The following is a 25785-nucleotide window of genomic DNA, read 5'->3' on the forward strand; positions in this document are numbered from 1 at the left end:
AGGTATCACCGTACTCAGGAGAAACTGGACAACAAATATTGGGGTCAAATTTCTCCTGTTACCCTTGGGAAAATTAAAAAATTCTGGGCTAAATAATTATTTTTGAGGAACGAAAACGTATTTATTATTTTCACGGCTCTGCATTATAAACTTCTATGAAGCACTTGGGGGTTCAAAGTGCTCACCACACATCTAGATAAGTTCCTTTCGGGGTCTAGTTTCCAAAATGGGGTCACTTGTGGGGGGTTTCTACTGTTAAGCCACATCAGGGGCTCTGCAAACGCAACGTGACGCCCACAGAGCATTCCATCAAAGTCTGCATTTCAAAACGTCACTACTTCACTTCCGAGTCTCGGCATGTGCCCAAACAGTGGTTTACCCCCACATATGGGGTATCAGCGTACTCAGGAGAAACTGGACAACAACTTTTGGGGTCCAATTTCTCCTGTAACCCTTGGGAAAATAAAAAATTCTGGGCTAAATAATTATTTTTGAGGAAAGAAAACGTATTTATTATTTTCACGGCTCTGCATTATAAACTTCTATAAAGCACTTGGGGGTTCAAAGTGCTCACCACACATCTAGATAAGTTCCTTTGGGGGTCTAATTTCCAAAATGGGGTCACTTGTGGGGGGTTTCTACTGTTAAGCCACATCAGGGGCTCTGCAAACGCAACGTGACGCCCACAGAGCATTCCATCAAAGTCTGCATTTCAAAACGTCACTACTTCACTTCCGAGCCCCGGTATGTGCCCAAACAGTGATTTACCCCCACATATGGGGTATCGGCGTACTCAGGAGAAACTGGACAACAACTTTTGGGGTCAAATTTCTCCTGTTACCCTTGGGAAAATAAAAAATTGCAGGCTAAAAGATCATTTTTGAGAAAATAATTTTTTATTTTTATTTTCATGGCTCTGCGTTATAAACTTCTGTGAAGCACTTGGGGGTTCAAAGTCCTCACCACACATCTAGATTAGTTCCTTTGGGGGTCTAGTTTCCAAAATGGGGTCATTTCTGGGGGATCTCCAATGTTTAGGCACACAGGGGCTCTCCAAACGTGACATGGTGTCCGCTAATGATTGGAGCTAATTTTCCATTTAAAAAGCCAAATGGCGTGCCATCCCTTCCGAGCCCTGCCGTGCGCCCAAACAGTGGTTTACCCCCACATATGGGGTATCAGCCTACTCAGGACAAACTGGACAACAATATTTGGGGTCCAATTTCTCCTATTATCCTTGGCAAAATAGGAAATTCCAGGCTAAAAAATCATTTTTGAGGAAAGAAAAATTATTTTTTATTTTCATGGCTCTGCGTTATAAACTTCTGTGAAGCACCTGGGGGTTTAAAGTGCTCAATATGCATCTAGATAAGTTCCTTGGGGGGTCTAGTTTCCAAAATGGGGTCACTTGTGGGGGAGCTCCAATGTTTAGGCACACAGGGGCGCTCCAAACGCGACATGGTGTCCGCTAACAATTGGAGCTAATTTTCCATTCAAAAAGTCAAATGGCGCTCCTTCCCTTCCGAGCCTTACCATGTGCCCAAACAGTGGTTTACCCCCACATGTGAGGTATTGGTGTACTCAGGAGAAATTGCCCAACACATTTTAGGATCCATTTTATCCTGTTGCCCATGTGAAAATGAAAAAATTGAGGCTAAAATAATTTTTTTGTGAAAAAAAAGTACTTTTTCATTTTTACGGATCAATTTGTGAAGCACCTGGGGGTTCAAAGTGCTCACTATGCATCTATATAAGTTCCTTGGGGCGTCTAGTTTCCAAAATGGGGTCACTTGTGGGGGAGCTCCAATTTTTAGGCACACGGGGGCTCTCCAAACGTGACATGGTGTCCGCTAAAGAGTGGAGCCAATTTTTGATTCAAAAAGTCAAATGGCGCTCCTTCCCTTCCAAGCCCTGCCGTGCGCCCAAACAGTGGTTTACCCCCACATATGAGGTATCAGCGTACTCAGGACAAATTGGACAACAACTTTCGTGGTTCAGTTTCTCCTTTTACCATTGGGAAAATAAAAAAATTGTTGCTAAAAGATAATTTTTGTGACTAAAAAGTTAAATGTTCATTTTTTCCTTCCATGTTGCTTCTACTGCTGTGAAGCACCTGAAGGGTTAATAAACTTCTTGAATGTGGTTTTGAGTACCTTGAGGGGTGCAGTTTTTAGAATGGTGTCACTTTTGGGTATTTTCAGCCATATAGACCCCTCAAACTGACTTCAAATGTGAGGTGGTCCCTAAAAAAAATGGTTTTGTAAATTTCATTGTAAAAATGAGAAATCACTGGTCAAATTTTAACCCTTATAACTTCCTAACAAAAAAAAATTTTGTTTCCAAAATTGTGCTGATGTAAATTAAACATGTGGGAAATGTTATTTATTAACTATTTTGTGTCACATATCTCTCTGGTTTAACAGAATAAAAATTCAAAATGTGAAAATTGCGAAATTTTCAAAATTTTCGCCAAATTTCCGTTTTTATCACAAATAAACGCAGAATTTATTGACCTAAATTTACCACTAACATGAAGCCCAATATGTCACGAAAAAAACAATCTCAGAACCGCTAGGATCCGTTGAAGCGTTCCTGAGTTATTACCTCATAAAGGGACACTGGTCAGAATTGCAAAAAACGGCAAGGTCTTTAAGGTCAAAATAGGCTGGGTCATGAAGGGGTTAAACACTTCATAAATGACATGTTTAGTGATATAATACAAAAAAATTGTTACATGTATAAATAGGTGGTAAAATATTGGTTCTTTTAATCTTTTTAACATATAATTAGGATGAGACTATTTAGAAAATCACACTTGAGGATATGATCACCTTTTTTCTTTTGGATTGTTCAATGCATTCAGGTTGAAAATGCTGCGCAAGTTGTGTTATGATGATTAAGATGTATTTATTCTGGCACTTCAGTATTTGTTTTTTGTGTTTCTTTGTTACATATAAATGTTGAATTCAATAAGATGTAGTTTTGAAAAGAAAAAAGGAAGAAACTCACACAAACATAAAATCAGATGATTCAAGGCTTAAAACAAAATACAAATTTGATAGGTCCCAAGTTGAATCCCTGTACAAATATATACCGTATATACTCGAGTATAAGCCGAGATTTTCAGCCCAAATTTTTGGGCTGAAAGTGCCCCTCTCGGCTTATACTCGAGTCACGGTCGGCGGGTGAGGGGGAGAGGGCGCTGAGGCATACTTACCTGCTTCCGGGGCTCCTGGCGCTGTCCCTGCAGTCCCACGGTCTCCGGGTGCCGCAGCTCTTCCCCTGTTCAGCGGTCACGTGGGACCGCTCATTAGAGAAATGAATATGGACTCCACTCCCATAGGGGTGGAGCCGCATATTCATTTCTCTAATGAGCGGTGCCAGTGACCGCTGACAGAGGAAGAGGTTGCGGCACCCGGAGACCAGCTGTCCGGGAGAAGGAGCCAGGGACGCCGGGAGCAGGTAAGTATTACATATTCACCTGTCCGCGTTCCACCCGCCGGGCGCCGTTCAGTCTTCCCGTCCTCTGGCGATGACGTACTAGTGTGCGCGCCGCCCTCTGCCTGAACAGTCAGTGCAGAGAGACACCGAGACGGGACGCTGAGGAGCTGCAAGCAAGAGAGGTGAGTGTCTTTTTTTTTTTTTTTTTTTTTTTTTTTTTTTTTTATTGCAGCAGCAGCATTCTATATGGCACAGCTTTCTATGGCACATCTATGGGGCAACAATGAACGGTGCAGAGCATTGTATATGGGGCACAGCTTTATATGGCACATCTATGGGGCAATAATAAACTGTATGGAGCATTATATGTGGCACATTTTTATATGGAGCATCTTATGGGCCCATCATGAACTTTATGGAGCATTATATGGACCCACCATCAACTTTATGGAGCATTAAATGGGCCATCATGAACTTTATGGAGCATTACGTGGTCTGTGCTCTTGGATATACAGTATGTACAGTATTTTGAGAATTTAATCGTTTTAAAAGTTTTTTTTTTATCCCGTTAGAAATGGATCCCAATACTTCTGATCCTGGACCAAAACAAAAACGCAGGTCATACGAAGCTGGTTTCAAACTTAAGGTTGTGTCAAGAGCAGAAGAAAGCAATAACAGTATAGCATGTAGGGAATTTTGTGTTAACGAAAAACAAGTGAGAGAGTGGCGGAAAATGAAAGCTGACTTGGTAAAGATTCCAAAGTCAAAAAAAGCTTGACGTGGTTTGAAGATGTCATACGAGGCTCTAGAGACTGAATTGCATAAATGGGTTATGGAGTGTCGTCAAAATGGTTACTGCAAAACACGCATGGGAATTCGCTTACGTGCTCTTCAAATGGCTAAAGACAAATTGAAAGCACCAGGCATTGAAAATTTTGTTGCATCAGCAGGATGGTGTACCCGCTTCATGAGTAGATTTGGCCTATGTTTGCGGCAAAGAACAAAGATTTCACAGAAGTTGCCAAAAGACCTTGATGAAAAAGCAATGTCATTCCATTCATTCATCATAAAACAAAGAAGGATCCATAACTATGACCTGGGAGATATTCGAAATATGGATGAAACACCTATGACTTTTGATCTTCCAAGCAACAGAACTGTGGCAAATATGGGAGACAAAACTATTTTACTTAGAACCACAGGAAATGAAAAAAAAACACTTCACAGTCCTTCTTTCATGTTTGGCTAATGGAACTAAGCTGCGGCCTGTCATTATTTTTAAAAGAAAGACCTTGCCTAAAAAGGTCAAATTTCCACCACGAATTACAGTGCGCGCGCATGTTAAAGGCTGGATGGATGAAGATGGAACAAAAAAAATGGCAGGAAGAAATTTGGATATGGACGACCAGGATCAACCTTAAAGAAAAAACCATCATTGCTAGTCTGGGATATGTTCAGAGCACACACCCCTAGATGTGTGTTTAAATAAACCTTTCAAAGACCGTGTGCGAAGGATGTGGCATGAATGGATGTCATCTGGTCAAGCCCGACTGACAAAATTTGGAAATCTGATGAAGTCGGACATAGAATTAATAGCAAAGTGGGTTCGTGATGCATGGGAAGAGATTCCAGAGGACATGGTGCAACGCGCATTCAAGAAGTGGTGTGGCATTAGTAACGCTATGGATGGCAGTGAAGACCACGCTTTGTATGAGAATGACAGCAGTGACGGTGATGACAAACTCAGTGATGATGACAACGTCTATGCTGATAACCTCTTACCAGCTGAATTTGAGGCTCTGTTTGGAGATACAGATGATGAATCCAGTGAATTTGAAGTATTTTAACTTGTGTTTTAGCTTGGTTGCTGATTGATCTATGGTTTTTGTACTTTTAAAGTTATTGTTGTTACCGTATTGTTTTTGTTGACCCTTTTTTCCACTTACAGTGCTAATTTAATGTTTTCTTTTAAATAAATATTCAAAAAAACACTTAACCTACTGATGTCTCAATTAATTTTACTTTTATTGGTATCTATTTTTATTTTTGAAATTCACCGGTAGCTGCTGCATTTCCTACCTTATGCTTATACTCGAGTCAATAAGTTTTCCCAGTTTTTTGTGGCAAAATTAGGGGGGTCGGCTTATACTTGGGTCGGCTTATACTCGAGTATATACGGTAATCAAGAACACAAGTAACACACATGCATGTTTTCACAATTTTAAAACATGTGTTTTTTTCACAATTGCGCATCAAAATTTTGAATTTGATTTCTCCAAAACAAAATATAAAGAAACATAGTCTTGTGACATAAAAGCCGATACCGTTACCGTTAAAACTATTCCGTTTCTTGTGAAAGCTGACACCGTTCTGAGAAAAATTATGCCTCTCCCACCTCTTTATCTTAATTCTAGCCTGAGATATGATAAAAAATGTAAAGCCATACCAGGCCAAAATGCGTGCTTTCTCAAAGCTTTAGAAACCTGAAAAAAATTAATGAAGAAAATTCAAAACTTTTTTAATTTGTAATTACCGTATATACTCGAGTATAAGCCGACCCGAGTATAAGCCGAAACCCCCCCCCCCCTAATTTTGTCACAAAAAACTGGGAAAACTTAATGACTCGAGTATAAGCCTAGGGTGGGAAATGCTGCAGCTATCGGTAAATGTCAAAAGTAAAAATAGAAACCAATAAAAGTCAAATTAATTGAGACATCAGTAGGTTGTGTTTTTGAATATCCATAATGAATCAGGAGCCCCATATAATGCTCCATAAAGTTTATGATGGCCCTATATGATGCTCCATATTATATGCCCCATATAATCCTACAAAAAAGGTTAATGGCCCCATAAGATGCTCCATAGACACATTTGTCCAATATAATGCTGCATAAATGTTGATTATGGCCCCATAAGATGCTCCATAAAGACACTTGCCCCATACAGTTCTGCACATACGTTGATTATGGCCCCATACAGACACTTGCCCCATATAGTGCTTCACAAACGTTATGGCCCCATAGATGCTCCATACAGACACTTGCCCCATTTGCTGTTGCTGCAATAAAAAAAAATCACATACTCACCTCTCCGTCGCTCAGGCCCCCGGCACTTTCAATATTCACCTGACTTCGTTCCGACGCTGCTCCATCTTCAGTGTCTTCTGCATTTACGTTCAGGCAGAGGGTGCGCACTAACCACGTCATCGCACCCTCTGACCTGAGCTTCACTGCAGAAGACGCTGAAGACGGCGCGGTGCCCGCGATGGGGAGCATTTGAATATTGCACAGCGCTCCCCATTATACTCACCTGCTTCTGGCGCTGCAGCTTCTTCCTGTACTGAGCGGTCACCGTTACCGCTCATTACAGTAATGAATATGCGGCTCCACCCCTATGGGAGGTAAAGCAGCATATTCATTACTGTAATTAGCGGTAAAAAAAAACCATAAGAGGAAAAAACCTCCACTAATTCTTGACAAAAAAAAACAGTACACAGGCAAAGATGCTTACCTGTCCAAGGCCTCCAAACAATTACACTAACCAAAGTGCAGCGGACCCAAGTTAAGATGTTGGATGACACATGCACAGGTGCAATAATACCGATAATGCAGCCAGCCTACAATCAGGATTTGGCCGCCTGGCACACCTGTGCAAAATAATCTGTATGTGGCATCTTGGGTCCACTGCACTTTGGTTAGTGTAATTGTTTGGAGGTTTTGGACAGGTAAGCATCTTTGCCTGTGTACTGGTTATTTTTTTGTAATGAGCGGTACCATGTGACTGCTCAGTACAGGAAGAAGCTGACGGCGCCAGGGAAAAAACGTGTAGAGACCGCGCCAGGAGCAGGTGAGTATAATTAGACAGCCCCCGCTCCCCCTCCCCTGCCGACCCCTGGGAATGACTCGAGTATAAGCCGAGAGGGGGACTTTCAGCCCCAAAAAATGGGCTGAAAATATCGGCTTATACTCGAGTATATACGGTAACTAAAGTTGTTCTTCATAAAAATAAAAAAAAAAAATCTAAAGACGTCAGGTAAAAATAAAAATTCATATTTGGATCACTTGATATGGAATGACCCAGGGTTGTTTGAGAACATTAAGGATCAAAAAGCATAATGAAAACCTAGGAACACACCAGACAGATCGGGGGTAAAAGTTTGTAAAAAATAAAATAGCTCTTAACATCTCAATGGAAGGAGTATGGCACAACTGCAAGCTTGCCTATACTTTACCAAGATGCTCATGGTCACTCTAGAGGAGCTGCAGAGATCCAAAGCTCTGCTAGGAGAATCTGTCCACATGACCACTCTTGGTCATATACTCAACAAATCTGACCTTTTTATGGAAGAGTAGCAAGAAAGAAAGCAATTTTTCAAAGCAACCCATAATGAGCCCCATTTGCAAAATGTTACGTAGTGTACACAGCCAACATCTGGAAGAAGTTACTCTTGGTCAGATGATACCAAAGTAGAACTTTTTGAACTGCAAAACGCTATCTGTGGCTGAAAAGTAGCACGGCACTTTACCCAGAAAAAAAGTTCTTCTAAGCTGCTGCCTAGCACTCTGAATATGAAAATGGTGGAGGCCCACAAGGCAGGAGAAGGTTATAAGAAGATGGCAAGTATTTTCAAGTTGCCCTTTCCTCAGGTCAAAATGTAATTAAGAAATGGCAGCTAACAGGAGTAGTGTAGGTTAAGGTAAAGTATGGAAGACAAGGCAAAATTTCAATGTGCTGCTTGTAGGATTGCTAGAGAGGCAAATCAAAATCCCTGCTTTATTGCAAAAAAATTTAGCAGACGCCGGAGATGTGGTACATTGTTTTACTGATAAGAGACCGTTATGCAAATCTGGCCTTCATGAAAGAGTCATCAGGAGAAAATCTCTCCTGCATCCTCACCATAAAATTCAGCACCAGAAGTATGCAAAAGAACATCAAAACAAGCCTCGTGAATTAAGGAAGCAAGTCTTTGTGGACAGATTAGGTTCAAAATGAACTTGCGTATGCCAACTTGATGCACTTGACACAATTTACCTATTTGCCACCACATTATAAAATTCAGATACCAGGAAAACACTAGATCAATTCCGATATAGGGTCACTTGTGGGGGATTTCTACTGTTTAAGAACATTAGGGGCTGTGCAAATGCGACATGACGCCCGCAGACCATTCCATCAAAGTCTGCATTCCAAAACGTCACTCGTTCCTTTACCTGGTGCTCAAACATTGGTTTCCCCCCACATATGGGGTAATAATAATAATCTTTATTTTTATATAGCGCTAACATATTCCGCAGCGCTTTACAGTTTTGCACACATTATCATCACTGTCCCTGATGGGGCTCACAATCTAGAATCCCTATCAGTATGTCTTTGGAATGTGGGAGGAAACCGGAGTGCCCGGAGGAAACCCACGCAAACACGGAGAGAACATACAAACTCTTTGCAGATGTTGTCCTGGGTGGGATTAGAACCCAGGACCCCAGCGCTGCAAGGCTGCAGTGCTAACCACTGGGTATTCGTGTACTCAGGAGAAATTGTATAACAACATTAGGGGTCCAATTTCTCCTGGTACCCTTGTGTAAATTTAAAAAAACATGAGGCTAAAAGATCATTTTTGTGGAAAAAATGTGATTTCCAGTTCACCACCTGACAGCACCATTGGAGAACGTCCTTCTTACCCTCAGTGGGACAGGAACAACAAGCGGTTAAAAGGACCCTCCCCGCTCCACCCACCAATGTTTTTCCTGTCCCACTGTGGATAGGAACAGCAAGCTTTCCCTCCGACGGTGCTGTGCAGATGGTGGGGATCGGGGGGCCCAGCCTTTCCCTTCCCTGCCGCAAGATATCTGCGGCTGATACCTGCCATGAGGGGTTCCTCAGCCTCTCTAGTGTAGCGCTGCTCCTGAGGTCGGGTCTGTTTCCTCCGCACAGGGGGCTCTTGGTCCGTGCGCCTGTCTGCTAGGGGGTGAATGCAGCGGTCGCTTCCAGCAGCGACCGATTCCCAGCATGCGGCCACATCCTTCTCCAGAGACCGCTTCCATCAAGCAGCCACTTCCGGGTCCAGCGGCCGCGAAGCTTTCGGCTGCGACGGCTGCGTCACTTCCGGTCGCGGCGAGCACCGGACGCCAGCAGCAGTGCCGGCCTCGGGGGAGTCCTTGGAGCACGGTCAGCCGCAGGACGCGGTAAGGAGGGCAGGATCAACACCCTAGAAACACAAAGGAAGGGGTCTACCATAACCTTGACGTTAGGGAGACTGTTCTAAAATACCTGGGGGCGACGGAAGGTTGGAGACGGGACACTAACTGTTCATACGGTACGGGGTCCAAATAGAGGTTGTAAGGCAGCAAAATCAACAATTGCTAGGTGGATCAAAACCATGAAAAACCTAGCGTATACAGACCAAGGGAAAGATCCCCCGGATATTCTTAGAGCCCATTCAACTCGAGCTATCTCTAGATCATGGGCAGAGAAGGGGGGAGCCTCAGCAGAGCAAATTTGTAGAGCGGCGACTTGGACCAGTCTTTCTACCTTTGCCAGACACTATAAATTAATGTCTCATCAGATCAGTTAGCTTTTGGTAGAAAAGTATTACATGCAGTATTCCTCCAATAGTCCTGTCAGGTGGTGAACTGGAAAATGGTAATTAGACCTACCGGTAATTGTATTTCCAGGAATCCGTCCTGACAGCACTTCTAGTTCCCTCCCACTGCAAGTTTATACTATTGACTAATGTGATGTAACATTGGTGTATGACTGTTAATAAACTCTCTTTTTTGCATCCATCCAGATGTGGTACTTAGAAAATCACTGGTGGGTGGAGTGGGGAGGGTCCTTTTAACCGCTTGTTGTTCCTGTCCCACTGAGGGTAAGAAGGACGTCCTCCAATGATGCTGTCAGGATGGATTCCTGGAAATACAATTACTAGTAGGTCTAATTACAGTTTTTTATTTTCATGGCTCTGTTATAAACTTCTGTGAAGCACTTGTGGATTCAAAGTGCTCACAACTTATCTAGGCAAGTTGAGGCGGTCTAGTTTCCAAAATGCCGTCACTTGTGGGGTCTGGTCACTGTTTAGGCACATCAGGGGTTCTCCAAACAGGACTTGGCATCTGCTAGTGATTCCAGCATATTATACATTCAAAAAGTCAAATGGCGCTCCTTCCTTTCCGAGCTCTGCCATGCGCCCAAACAGTGGTTTTCCCCAAATATGGGGTATCTACATGTTCAGAAATTGCACTACAAGTTTTGGGTTCCATTTTTTTTTCCTGTTACCCTTGTGAAAATAAAAAAAATAAAAGTAATATTGTAGTGAAAAAAAGTTATATGTTAATTTTTTACTTCCATATTCCATTAATTCCTATGAAGCACCTGAAGGGTTAAAAAACTTCTTGAATGTAGTTTTGAACACCTTGAGGGGTGCAGTTATTACAGTCGTGAGGTGGTCCCTAAAAAAAACAAAATTGTTTTATAAATCTTTTTGGGAAATTGAGAAATCGCTAGTCAACTTTTAACACTTATAATTTCCTAACAAAAAAATGTTTCAAATATTGTGCTGATGTAAAGTAGACATGTGGGAAATGTTATTGACTCTTTTGTGTGACATATCTCTCTGATTTAAGGGCATACGAATTCAAAGTGTTTTTTTTGGCAAATAAACACAAGTTATATCGAAGAAATGTTGCCACTATTATGAAGTACAATATGTCTCGAAAAAATTCTCAAAATCAGAGGGATACGTTGAAGTGTTCCAGAGTTATTACCTCATAAAGTGAAAATGATCAAAATTGTAAAATTTGGCCTGGCCATGAAGGTGAAAACAGGCTTGCGGGTAAAGGGGTTAACTGTGCACAATAACCGTAATTTTGACCAGGGGTGCCCAAACTTTTACATGCAACTGTAGCTGACTGTCCTGCTATGTCTGAGATGCAACCAACCGCATTCTACTCCTATCTGGGTAAGGTCTCTCTGTTCTCCACTGCCTTATGTTCATTAGATGCCAGGAGAGGGAGCAAAGTGGACATGGCAGACATCATTGTGCGGGGACACAGGGAGGAGGAAGCACTGAAGAGAGGGTGATTAAACAGGCAGTGCTATATCAGAATATAGGCAAAGGAGAAGACCGTACACCGGGCAGTGTGCCAGAGCGGGCTGTGTATCCGTGTTCAGACGCCAGGCAGAAGGAGGAAATCTCACACTTCTCATCATCAGTGTCTGTCAGCACGAGAGAAGAGATCCTTCAAGGCTGTAAAATGGGGAAAACTGTGACAATGCATAAAAGGCAGTGAAGGCAGCAGCATCCGGGACCGACACACCTCACATCCAGCTTGTATTGACAGGGAGATCATGTCCACCTGAGAAAAGCTTAAAACAAATAGCTATCCTGTTAGAATAATTTCAGACTTCCAGCTGACCAACCGTGACCATGATCGGGGAGTCCAGCAGTAGGACAGTCAGTCAAAAGGAACGTAGGAAATCCTCATTTAATACGCCAAAAGAATGAATAAGATAACATATTAAAACTTTTAAGCACTGACCTGCTTATTACAGAGCGGAATCCTCAAACATGACATATCGAAATGTTGTTTTTGTATGTTTTTGCACAAATTGTCTTTTAATGACGCAATATATTTTGCACTGTTACGAGGGCTATTTACTTTAAAAGGCTTACATTGTGATTCCAGTTAGTCTTATGTTTGCTTATCACAATGATGTTTCATGAATATTCCAAGTCCATCCCATCACTCCCCCCAGCATGATATAATTAGAATATATTATCCTAACTATACAGCCTAGTACAAGAGCAAAACTCTTAACAGACAAAATTGTATATTAATTATATATGTGCGACATAAGTTTCCCATGTGAGGTTGGTGTCTTGTATGTGTAGATGCAGTTATCTCATATACAAACTATTTATTCCATTGGATGTTAAAGGGAACCTGTCAGGTCCGATAATTCTATTTAACATGCAAACACATGGTTCACCTGCAACTTAATATCATTATGAAGGTGCTCGGCTGCAGTACTTAAAGCACCGTTCCGCTGTTTTTGTTTTTTCAGCGCTGAAGTTTTGCTTTAATTGTAAGTCTTCTGCACCCAGCCATATACTTATTCTCTGGTATCTTCACAGTTTTTCAGTACCACTCTGGTCCCACGGTGCCATCTTATGAGCGCACTTCCTGACTGTCCAGAAGTCATAAGAAGTCACTTCAAGTCTATGAGAGCCAGAACGAAGCTACTATAGACTTGAATTGAAAAGTGACCTATGCGCCACTTCATTAATGACTGGAGTTGCCGGCAGGTAACTTTTTGCCGAAGCTGGAGCATCGCTGGAAAACGATGAAGGCAACAGCAGGTGAGTATGAGACAGGGGAGGAAGAGGAATTGCATTTAAAGCACCACTCCAGCAGTGAAATTAAAAAAAACAAACACAAACTTTGTTGCAGTGGTGCTGTAAAGTGTGGCACCAATGAAAAAATGAATTTTATTTTTCCCGGGAACCTCCGGCTTTCATGTCTGGAGCACTTAGTCGCCTCTCTCAGCACTGAGTGGCTGACTCTTTTAACATAAAATCACTAAAACTTATTAACATGCATCTCCCACTAATATAAAGTACAATGTGTCATGAAAATAAACATCTCCAAATCACCGAGATATATAGAAACATTCCAGAGTAATTGCCACATAAAGTGAATCTGGTCTGATTTTAAAAATGAGGCTTTGTAATAGACATACAAAGTGGCTCCGTTCTTACTGTGTTAAAGTTTTAAATTATTTGCTTTATTTTTTTTTACTAAAAGACAAAAAAGAAACAATGGATACTGGAAGTCTGTGCTAGCATTTCTTCTGCAGTGTTGCTATCAGTGTGTCAAGAGTGGGAGAAGAGGGTTGCATTGACAATCCAACACAATGGGCAGCACTTTGAACACATATTGTAAGTAGTTATAAACTTGTAAATAGCTCATGAAAGAATAAAGCTACGTTAAAACTAAGCACGCCATTGTTTTTCTTGTGACATTCTTAATAAGTTTGATGTGTCACATGACCCTCTTCCCATTGGAAAAAATAAAGTTGGATCCAAAATGGCCGACTTCAAAATGGCCGCCATGGTCACCACCCATCTTGAAAAGTTTTCCCCCTCCAATATACTAATGTGCCACAAACAGGAAGTTCATATCACCAACCATTCCCATTTTATTTAGGTGTATCCATATAAATTGCCCACCCTGTATTCAAAGACCCACCTAGAACATGATAGGGCAAACCATGAAGCAAGCATTATATTTGGACATAGAAAGAAAAGAGCCATAGCTCAACAGGCAGAAGAACCGACCACGAAGCAACAGGTCACTGGAATTGGGCAGGTTAATCTTTACGAAGGACATATGAATCAGGCCGCATACAAGGTTATCTTGGAAAAACAGTTGATTCCTTCTGCTCAGGCAATGTTCCCCAACTCTGAGGACTCTTTTTTTTTTTTTCCAGCAGGACAATGCGCCATGTCACACAGCTAGGTCAATCAAGGTGCTGATGAAGGACAACCACATCAAATCCCTGTCATGGCCAGCCCAATCTCCTGAACCCCATTGAAAACCTTTGGAATGTAATCAAGAGGAAGATGGATAGTCACAAACCATCAAACAAAGAAGAACTGCTTTAATTTTTTGTACCAGGAGTAGCAGAAGGTCACCCAAAAGCAGTGTGAAAGACTGGTGGAAAGCATGCCAAGACTAATGAAACCTGTGATTACAAATCAGGGTTATTCCACAAAATATTGATTTCTGAACCCTTCCTGATTTCAAACATTAGTATTGTTGTCTCTGAATGATTATGAACTTGTTTGTTTTTTTTGCATTATTTAAGGGCTGCAAGCAATGCATTTTTTTGTTATTTTGACCATTTCTCATCTTCAGAAAAGAAATGCAAAATGTATTGCTTGGAACTTTGGAGATATGTTGTCAGTAGTTTATAGAATAAAAGAATTTACCGTATATACTCGAGTATAAGCTGACCCGAATATAAGCCAACCCCCTAATTTTGTCACAAAAAAACTGGGAAAACTTAATGACTCGAGTATAAGCCTAGGGTGGAAAATGCAGCAGCTAGCGGTAAATGTCAAAAATAAAAATACATACCAATAAAAGTAACTAATTGAGACATCAGTAGGTTAAGTGTTTTTGAATATCCATATTGAATCAGGAGCCCCATATAATGCTCCATACAGTTAATGATGGGCCCCATAAGATGCTCCATACAAAATATGCCCCATATAATGCTCCATACAGTTAATGATGGGCCCCATAAGATACTCCTTACAAAATACGCCCCATATAATGCTGCACAAATGCTGATTATGGCCCCATAAGATGCTACATACAGACATTTGCCCCATGTAATGCTCCACAAATGCTGATTATGGACCCATAAGATGCTTCAGTCATTTGCCCCATGTAATGCTCCATAAATGCTGGTTATGGCCCTGTAAGATGCTCCATACAGTCATTTGCCCCATATGCTGTTGCTGCGATAAAAAAAAAAAAAAATTGACATTCTCGCCGCTCAGACCCCCGGCACTTTCTATATTCACCTGCTCCGTGTTCCACCGCTGCTAGCCGCCGCTACATTCCCCGTCCACTGCACTGACTACTCAGGCAGAGGGCGGAGCACACTAATCGTGTCACCGTGCCCTCCGACCTGAGCGTCCGTGCAGAAGACGCAGCGGCGGCCGGTGATGGTGGAATGGGGAGCAGCTGAATATAGCGCCCTGCTTATACTCACCTGCTCCTGGCGCGGTCCCTGCTTCCTCGGCGCCGGCAGCTTCTTCCTGTAGTGAGCGGTCACATGGTACCGCTCATTACAGTAAGGAATATGCGTCTCCACCCCTATGGGAGTGTAGTGGGGTCCATATTCATTGCTGTAATGAGCGGTACCATGTGACCGCTCACTACAGGAAGAAGCTGCCGGCGCCAGGGAAGCAGGGACCGCGCCAGGAGCAGGTGAGTATGCTTCGACCGCTGCCACTCCATCTCCCTTGCTGACCCCTGGGTATGACTCGAGTATAAGCTGAGAGGGGCAATTTCAGCCTAAAAAATGGGCTGAAATTCTCGGCTTATACTCGAGTATATACGGTACATTTTACTCAAAAATATACCTATAAAGCAAGGACAGGGTCCTCTCCCCTCTGCACCAGTCTGTCATTATTGTAAATATTATCTATAACTCTGTATGTAACCCCTTTTCTCATGTACAGCACAACGGAATTAATGGTGCTATATAAATAAATAATAATAATAAAGAGAGAAATCAGACAAACTGGCAAAAATTAAGACCACTGCAAAATTTTCAGAGCTGTATAGTTACTCATGTTACGTAGCAGTGCCTTTTTAAAATATCAATTTCTCTTGAGTCAAATACACTGTGAATCAATTTCTCCTGTTGTTAGAAATTATAGGCAATTATCAAGAGAACCCTATAAAAGGAGTTGTTCTGCAGGGGGTGACCACAGACCATTTCTCTGTTGTCATCCTTTTTGGCTGTTGTTTTGGTTGCTTTTGCACTTTCTCATTGCTCTCATCCCTAGAGGAGAGGTACAGTAGCATTAGGTGGTGTCTACAGTACAATGCACTAATTGCTCAGGTAGTGCAGTTCATCCAGGATGGCACATCAATGCCATCTGTGTTTGTTAGCAATGTGTCCAGAGCCTGGAGCAGATACCAGGAGACAGATCAGTACACCAAGAGATTAGGGGGTGCCGTAGGAGGGCAACAGCCCATCAGCAGGACCTCCTCCTTTGTTTAAGTAGGAAAAGGAGGAGCAGTGCTTCTAGAGCCCTGCAAAATGACCTCCAGAAGGCCACTAAAAACCATGTGTCTGTGGAAACTGTCAGAAACAGACTTTATGAGGTCCTTACGTCCACAAGTGGATGTTGTGCTTACAGTCCGATACTGTGCAAGGCGATTGGAAATTGTCATAGAACACCAAGATTGGCAAATTTCACACTGGCGCCCTGTATGCTGCACGGATGAGAGCAGGGTCACACTGAGCACATGTGACAGACATAACAGAGTCTTGAGATGCAGTGGACAATGTTCTGCCTGTAACACCCTTCAGCATGACTAGTTTGGCCGTGGGTCAGTAATGGTGAGGGGAGGCATTTCTTTGGAGGGCTGCACAGCCTTCCATGTGGAAATAATCATGAAGAATCGTAGTTACTGTCCATAAATAATCAAAACTTTATTAATTAGCAACCACAAATTTCTACTATTGATACATCAAGTTTCATCAATACATAGAAACCTAAAACAACAATAAGAGGGATGGTGGTAGCAGGAAGATGGAAAGACACTGCGTGGATATACCCAATGCCAAAAAAAAAAAAAAAAAAAAAAAATCCTTTCCTAAAATGCTTAGTGCAAATCAAAACTGGGCTAAGATCAGGGCACTATTAAGTATCCAAAATAGATCATGACGATTGTTATTTCTAAATACACTGAGCCGTGCGCACAGGCTCAGAGGACCTCTAGTAAGAATATAATCATACATACAAAGGTTCCCGGGTAAATCTTACCCAGTTGCTGGCAGTTAGGATGCTCCACGCAGTGGCCCCAACGCGCGTTTCGCGTCAGCTTCGTCAGCTTACTAGAGGTCCTCTGAGCCTGTGCGCACGGCTCAGTGTATTTAGAAATAACAATCGTCATGATCTATTTTGGATACTTAATAGTGCCCTGATCTTAGCCCAGTTTTGATTTGCACTAAGCACTTTAGGAAAGGATTTAATTTTTTTTTTTTTTTTGCATTGGGTATATCCACGCAGTGTCTTTCCATCTTCCTGCTACCACCATCCCTCTTATTGTTGTTTTAGGTTTATATGTATTGTTGAAACTTGATGTATCAATAGTAGAAATTTGTGGTTGATAATTAATAAAGTTTTGATTATTTATGGACAGTAACTCCGATTCTTCATGATTATTTCTGTATTGTGGAGTGTCCAGCCTATAAGTGTGGCTCTCTCTGTAAGGCTCCCCCACTAGGGTTGTGAGCATGGTAGAGAAATTTGTTAAATATTTCAATTTGGTCTTTTTCTCCTATACAGCCTTCCATGTGCTAGCCAGACGTACCCTTACCACCATTTGGTATTGGGATGAGATTCTCAGACCCATTGTGAGACCGCATGCAGGTACAGTGGGCCCTGGGTTCCTTCTGATGCATGACCATGTTAGACCTCATATGGCTGAAGTGTGTCAGCAGTTCCTTCAAGATGAAGGCATTCGTGCTATGGACTGTCCTGACCGTTCCCCAGACCTGAATCTAATCGAGCACATCTGGGACATCATGTTTCACTCCATCCACCAACGTCACGTTGCACCACAGACTGTCCAGGAGTTGCCGGATGCTTTAGTCCAGGCCTGGGAGGAGATTGCTCAGGAGACCATCCGCCGCCTCATCAGGAGCATGCCCAGGCGTTGTATTGAGGTGATACAGGCACGTGGAGGCCACACACACTACTGAGCATCATTTCCTTGTCTTGAGGCATTTCCACTGAAATTGGATCAGCCTGCAATGTGATTTTCCACTTTGATTTTGAGCATCATTCTAACTCCAGACCTCCATGGGATATTAGTTGTGATTTACGTTGATCATTATGTTTTATTCTCAACACATTCCACTATGTAATGAATAGAGATTTACAGCTGGAATATTTCATTCAGTGATATCTAGGATGTGGGATTTTAGTGTTCCCTTTATTTTTTTGAGCAGTGTATTATTATCCCATTTAAACTAGGTATCTCTGTTGTATGTGTACGTTTTACTGGCTCATTTGTAATTCTGTTCGAACTTTTTCTAAACCTGCCTCAGTTGTGATCAGCCTTTCACATTCTCCCAAAACGTAGATCTGTAAAATGCCCTTGTATTACTTATGACACAATGAATTAGAAAATGTTATTGCTATAAAGCAGTTTCCTCTTGGTGGTAAGTTGAGTTCACCAAAAAAATGTATTCTATGAAGGGGTTGTCCAGTCTTGGGGATAAAGTCTGCAGTCACTCTATGTACACTGCACTTAACTCTGCAAAACTGCTCTCAACCTGACCTCCAGGGCAGTTACACTGTGAGTCTCGTCACTCACCCCAGTCATTTTCAGTTTGGGTGAGAATGGAGATCTCGGTAGAGCTGGATTGTCATATATGCATGGATGGATAGATGAGTTCAATGTATATTTTATTCTGGGGCATATTCTCGTAGATGTGCGCCTTGTGTGATGAATAAACCTCATAGAATAAACATGACACTTCTGAATAAATAAACACACAATACACTATTTTAAGATTTTTATTTAATTTTTATGACATTAGGTTCAGATTCATTCTTCATAGATAGAAATTCTTTGGCCCCTTTTGTTGATGAGCAGATTTGAGTTTCCTTTTGTCATTTGCAATTTTTATGAGGCTGAAATTATTAATCAATTTTTCTTTTCCTGGAATCCTGGAAAAACATGTTTGTTGTTTGCTACCAGGTTTTTTTGTTATTTTTGATTTACAATTTCTTAGAGACAGATGTTAAGGGTTTAACCCATTCCTCAGCGTAAAACCATTGCATTTGCATACTGATCTCATAGTGTAATGCAGTGGTCCCCAACCTTTCTCCCCTCGAGAGCTATATTCCTCTGTGAGAGATGCTTGCGAGCCACAATCTGTGCAAATAAATCAGTAGCCATATTGCAACCATATTGCAAGTTAATGTGAGTCCGAGGGCTAGTGGATGCTACATTTTCTTGGCCGTTGTAAACGTTGGGCCGGCCATGTCCGCAAATTAAGAAATTGACTCTCTGTGTGCAAAATCGTACCCGACTACAGCATGCTGTAATCTTCACAGCGTGTAGGTTAATATTTGACGGTACAAGGACCGAAAATAATCTAGTTTGAGTGTGGCTGAAGGCTAAATTCAAGGGACTCTTATCAGAGAACTGTTGAAACCAGGTACAGGCACTGTGCGCATCATGTCAGGGTCATTCATATTGATACATTTTCACACCTGCTTGCTTTCCATCTCTCTCCACACTTATCTGGCTCTTTGAAGCCAAAGCTGTCAATCAAAGAAGCAGAAGGGGTGGCGATGGGGGGAAAATAAGCAGATGGGAAGGTGTAGTTAAATGTTTGGCTACTCCAAGGGTGCACAGAGGCCTTGTATTTGGTTTGGACAATCAATCTGCTGTGATAGATTAGGATAGGAAACTCGGTCAGTCTTTAAATCACGATTTTAGACCACAATATATGGCATGGTTGAATTTCCCAAATTATGAAAAAATATTCAGCACATCCTGCATTGTACTACTTTACCCAACGTATATATTTTAACAGCTGGTCCATTTTAAACCGACCCCAACTCCACCAAAATGGGCACAGACTCCTCGACTCCGACTTCACAGCACTGCAGGGACTGTGACGCATAGAGCGAACTCGACAGCCTCAAAGGCTTGTACAGACCTTCCAACTATGAAACATAAGTAAGAGGGACACATACTGCGGGTGGCAATTTTTATTTTACGCTCTGTAAAAGTCAGTACCCTAACCTCACCCTCAATCTCCTTTACATGCGCTAACTCAAAATATTGATCATAGTGCAGCCCGTTAATGTTTCCACACAGTATGGTACCATCTTTATAGGCCTCCCCCATACAGTATGATGGGTCTTGCTCCTCACCTCCGCTTCCTATCTTTCCACCACTGTTCAGTCTATGCAGAGACTCAATGTCCTGGCAGGACCTGTAGGCCATGTGAGGAAGCCACGTGACCGCAGACAACATTCATATTGCATGTTTCTCACATTAGACTGAAATCTCCAGAGAGTCCTGGTGGGATCTCCACAGGCTGATCGATCTCCTGGTCCCCTGCTCCACCGTTATAGTCAGCAGTATCTGTGTTCTAAGTTGAGACTTCCCCCAACCTCCGGTGGGGCGGCTCTCTGTACTCACTGTTTAGATGTATGGAAATAAACCTATATAGCGCTCCACCTCCTTTAGGGTCCATTTACAGTAACCAAAAGGTGGCACTTCCTCACATATCCTGCACTGTGCTCGGCAGCATGAGTCCTGTTGACACAGAACAATATGCTGTCGAGAACAATACAGTTTTGTTCAGGACAAATGATCATGTCACAAGTAAAATGCTTATTTGCCGGTGATCAGCATCCTGTTTCTGCCGCTAGTTTATCGTGAAATGAGCATTCCTGGGAATGTTTGTTCATGAGTATCTTGAAGTATAAAATAACCTAAATCCCACAGACCGCGACCGTGATTGGACCAGTGCTCATACGGGTACAGTACTTCTCCATTCACTAGGGGACACCCATTGTCTAGATTAGTAAGGTTCCCAGAGGCCGCACCCCAGTGATCATACAGGTACAGTACTTCTCCATTCACTAGGGGACACCCATTGTCTAGATTAGTAAGGTTCCCAAAGGCCGCACCCCAGTGATCATACAGGTACAGTACTTCTCCATTCACCAGGGGACACCCATTGTCCAGATTAGGAAGGTTCCCAAAGGCCGCACCCCAGTGATCATACAGGTACAGTACTTCTCCATTCACTAGGGGACACCCATTGTCTAGATTAGTAAGGTTCCCAGAGGCCGCACCCCAGTGATCATACAGGTACAGTACTTCTCCGTTCACTAGGGGACACCCATTGTCTAGATTAGTAAGGTTCCCAGAGGCCGCACCCCAGTGATCATACAGGTACAGTACTTCTCCATTCACTAGGAGACACCCATTGTCTAGATTAGTAAGGTTCCCAGAGGCCGCACCCCAGTGATCATACGGGTACAGTACTTCTCCATTCACTAGGGGACACCCATTGTCTAGGTTAGTAAGGTTCCCAGAGGCCGCACCCCAGTGATCATACAGGTACAGTACTTCTCTATTCACTAGGGGACACCCATTGTCCAGATTAGGAAGGTTCCCAGAGGCCGCACCCCAGTGATCATGCAGGTACAGTACTTCTCCATTCACTAGGGGACACCCATTGTCTACATTAGTAAGGTTCCCAGTGGCTGTACCCCAGTGCTCATACATTTATCACCTGTTCCATGTATAAGAGATTAATGTTTATGGCACAACCCTTCTTAATCACGTCACTCTGCTTATTCCCTTACACATCAAGTGTCTAAAAATTGTACAACCCCCTTTTAGATTAAAAAGTTCTATGACTTTCTCGTGTAGTTATTGTTTGTTATTTTCATTCATTTCCAAGAGCTCTGTTTCCTGTTAGTGAAAGTGTTAGTGTTAAAGGGATTGGCCACTACTTTACAAGTCCCTTTCATGTGAACAAAGTACCATAGATGAGCTTTTTTGTAAATGCCCTGCTTTCCTTATTATTCTGTAACCTGAGCTGGTCACATGGTCTCTGACTCCTTTGACTTCCTGTGGTGGCAGGAAGTTCCTAGCATTGGAAACTGATGGGTGGGTGTGGCTTGATGTGTGGGTGGGGCTCCATTCAGCAGAGCTCACACTGCTCCTGTGCATGCTACTGCAAACCCTGCTCTTTCATGTGTTTGTATACAGCAGAGTGTGTACACTGTGTTCCAAATTATTATGCAAATTGGATTTAAGTGTCATAAAGATTTAATTGTTTTGTTTTTCAAATAAACTTGTGGATGGTATTGTGTCTCAGGGCTCAATAGATAACTGAAATCAATCTTAAACACATGTAATAATTAGTTTTCCAGGTGATTCTAATTAAAGGAAAACTACTTAAAAATGATGTTCCACATTATTAAGCAGGCCACAGGTTTCAAGCAATATGAGAAATAAAAAGGATCTCTCTGCTGCTGAAAAGCGTTAAATAGTGCAATGCCTTGGACAAGGTATGAAAAAATTAGATACTTCACAAAAACTTTGTGATCATCATACTGTGAAGAGATTTGTGACTGAAACAGAGCACAGACAGAGTTCATGCATATAAAGGCATAATGAGGAAGGTTTCTGCCAGACGAATTCATTGAATTAAGAGAGCAGCTGCCAAAATACCATTACAAAGCAGCAAACAGTTATTTGAAGCTGCTGGTGCTTCTGGAGTTCCTCGAACCTCAAGGTGTATGATCCTTCAAAGGCTTGCTGTGGTGCATAAACCTACTATTCGGCCACCCCTAAACAGTGATCATGAGCAGAAATGATTGCAGTGGGCCCAGCTATACATGAAGACTAGTTTTCAAACAGTCTTGTTTACTGATGAGTGTCGAGCAACCCTGGATGGTCCAGATGGATGGAGTAGTGGATGGTTGGTGGATGGCCACCATGTCGCAACAAGGCTGCGACGTCAGCAAGGAGGTGGAGAAATCATATTTTGGGCCAGAATCATGGGGAAACAGCTGGTGGGGCCCTTTAAGGTTCCTGAAGATGTGAAAATGACCTCTGTATAGCAAATAGCGTTTCTGACTGACAACTTTCTTCCATGGTCTAAAAGCAGAAACGTGCCTTCAGGAGCAAAATCATCTTCATGCATGACAATGCCCCTTCTCATGCTGCAAATAATACCTCTGAGTTACTGGCTGCTATGGGCATAAAAGAGATAAACTCATGGTGTGGCCACCATCTTCCCCTGACCTCACCCCTAATGCGAGCAGGGACCTCACCCCTAATGTCACTGTTTAAATTGTCTTAACTTGTACTGAATTTAATGTCTGTACATGTCCTCTCTTAATTGTAAAGTGCTGCGGAATATGTTGGCGCTATATAAATAAAAATTATTATTATTATTACCTCAGCCCTATAGAGAACCTTTGGAGTATCATCCAGCACAAGATCTATGAGGGTCGGAGGCAGTTCACATCAAAACCGCAGCTCTGGGAGGCGATTCTGACTTCATGCAAAGACGTACAAGCAGAAAGTCTCCAAAAACTCAAGAATGCAAGAATTGTGAAGGTGATATCAAAGAAGGGGTCCTATGTTAACATGTAACTTGGCCTGTTAGGATGTTTTGGAGTTAAATAGCTTTTTTGTTCAGTGAATGTGACCTCCTAATGCTGCAAATTCCACAAATGAGCATTTTCAGTTCTTTAAAACATATCAAATGTTTAGAAATTCTACTGTGCCTAATAATTTGGAACAGTGCATTTTGAGTTTTTATTCATTTTGGAGATTATACTGTTATCATTGAGAGGTTTCTTCAATAAAATTTGATGTATACTCTAACGGGTGATGACTTTTATTAGACTGACTGTCATTTGCCCCGACCATTTAGGAAAATCCGAGAAAAATGTCATCTGCATAATAGTTTGGAACTTAGTGTATGTGTATAAATATATAATGTTTGGGTATATAATGTACACACTACCCTACACCCTGTTTATGCACACTGCTGTCTACTCTTTATAGTATAAATAGATTTATACATCTCACTTTCTTCCCTTCTATACTATTACAGTAGAACATGATTAGTGAGGGGGAGTGTTGGCTAATCTTTATTGCCAGGTCTGGTGTATGGTGTTGCTTTGATTCCCAGTATCATGAATTGCCTGTGTCAGTGTCCTATATAGGACTCTATGCTAAACATGTATATGAAGCTGGGGAGCAGTAGAAGGGGTGCAGGCAGAGTTACAGGTCTGTGCTCACTGCTGGCTTGCAGCCCAATGTAGTAAGAAGGGAGCGGAGGATTCTGAAGAGGAACTGATGGCTGTGTGTAACTGCGCTGATACCGGAGGACAGGAAGCGAATCAAAAAGGCTTAAATTAACATGAAACTGGCAGAAAAGGTATATGGGGTTACTTAGAGCCATAATCCTTGAACATTTATGGCAAAAACAGTAACTGAGTCAGGCAAGTGGACAACCTCTCTAAGAAGTATTTGCAATTATGTCCAGTCTAAGCAACTTGAATTGGTGTAGTGCTTTGTTGAACAACTTCATTACGATTTGGGTAAATTTACACATGACAAATTCATTGCAGAAATCTATAGTTCCCTTAGACCTTGTCACTAGGTCACCCTGACTATTCCGATTCTCTATTTTTTTTTTTTTAATCATAATACAGGCCCAGCTATATTGGCCATTTTAATTGGTGCTGATTTATATGGTCTTTGCCAAGGGGGTGTGGCTCACAGGTTCTCTGGGGGCATATCTTTTGGACTGCTCTGAATTGTTAACCTGGTGTAATGGACTTAAAAAAAATGTAATAATCAAGGAAGCAGCAGGAATAAATTAAGAGCAAAAACTGGCAACTTTGGAACTGGAGTCAGGTCCTCCTTTTTTTGCTGGGAAGCACATGGATTCATGTAAGCACCACTCAGGTGAATGGGACAGTAATAGGCTTTTCTGCAGCAAGTCTGAAATCCTAAGTACTGTAGTTTACAATATAGATTAGAATTTGGTTCTAGCTAATCCAAAGAACCTTGTGCTGTTGGGCCTAAGCTGAGCGCCTGCACTCCTGTTATCACAGCAGCGATTAGTAGTAGCAGACCTTCGTTAACGCTTTGCTTACACCAGCCATGTATGATGAAATGGGGCTGCGAACAAAATCAACAAAGAACAAGAAGACTTGCACAAAAAGCAGGGATCACCTTATAACAAATTAACAAATATTTTTATTATTGCACACCAAAACCCACAACAAATACATTTAAAACATTTAAAATAACATTATTAGTGTGGTTACAACCAAACAGGGACATCATATGGCCCAATATCCCCAAATGATCAAATATAAAGAGTCAAGGGGTTCCAGAAGTTGGACACCAAGGGAATACAATTGAAAATTACATTAACATTTTCCAACAACAATTGGTGTGGTAATATGATTGATTGGCACCAAATACCAGGGAGAATAAATTATGACCATAGAATAGTTAAAGGGGATATTATAGCATACCAATACCAGGTTAAATACCCATTAAACAACCCCTGACAAAATTCTCCCTAAGGCCACAGTAGGGCCAGTCATACATCATCCAAGATACATTACCACTCATACTGCAAGTATAAGAAGGTTCAGAAAACCCCATGCATCATAGACCTCATGAAGATGAAGGACATTGAAGTGCCCTATTTGCCCAATAACTATTCTATGGTCATAATTTCTCCCCCCTGGTATTTGGTGCCAATCAATAATCATATTACCACACAGCAATTGTTGTTGTTGGAAAATGTTAATGTGATTTTCAATTGTATTCCCTTGGTGTCCAACTTCTGGAACCCCTTGACTCTTTATATTTGATCATTTGGTGACATTGGGCCATATGATGTCCCTGTTTGGTTGTAACCACACTAAGCGGCGATAATGTTATTTTCAATGTTTTTAAATGTATTTGTTGCGGGTTTTGGTGTGCAATAATACAAATATTTGTTATAAGGTGATCC

General features: G+C 41.9%; 1 protein-coding gene across 3 annotated transcripts in view; it reads left to right on the plus strand.

Annotated features, from left to right (window-relative positions):
* Window positions 1-25785, plus strand: part of LOC138656739 (UPF0462 protein C4orf33 homolog) — a 140742-nt gene that overhangs the window by 76961 nt on the left and 37996 nt on the right. The window lies entirely within an intron of this gene.

This window comes from Ranitomeya imitator, chromosome 1 (assembly GCF_032444005.1).
Source record: "Ranitomeya imitator isolate aRanImi1 chromosome 1, aRanImi1.pri, whole genome shotgun sequence".
Taxonomy (NCBI): Eukaryota; Metazoa; Chordata; class Amphibia; order Anura; family Dendrobatidae; genus Ranitomeya; species Ranitomeya imitator.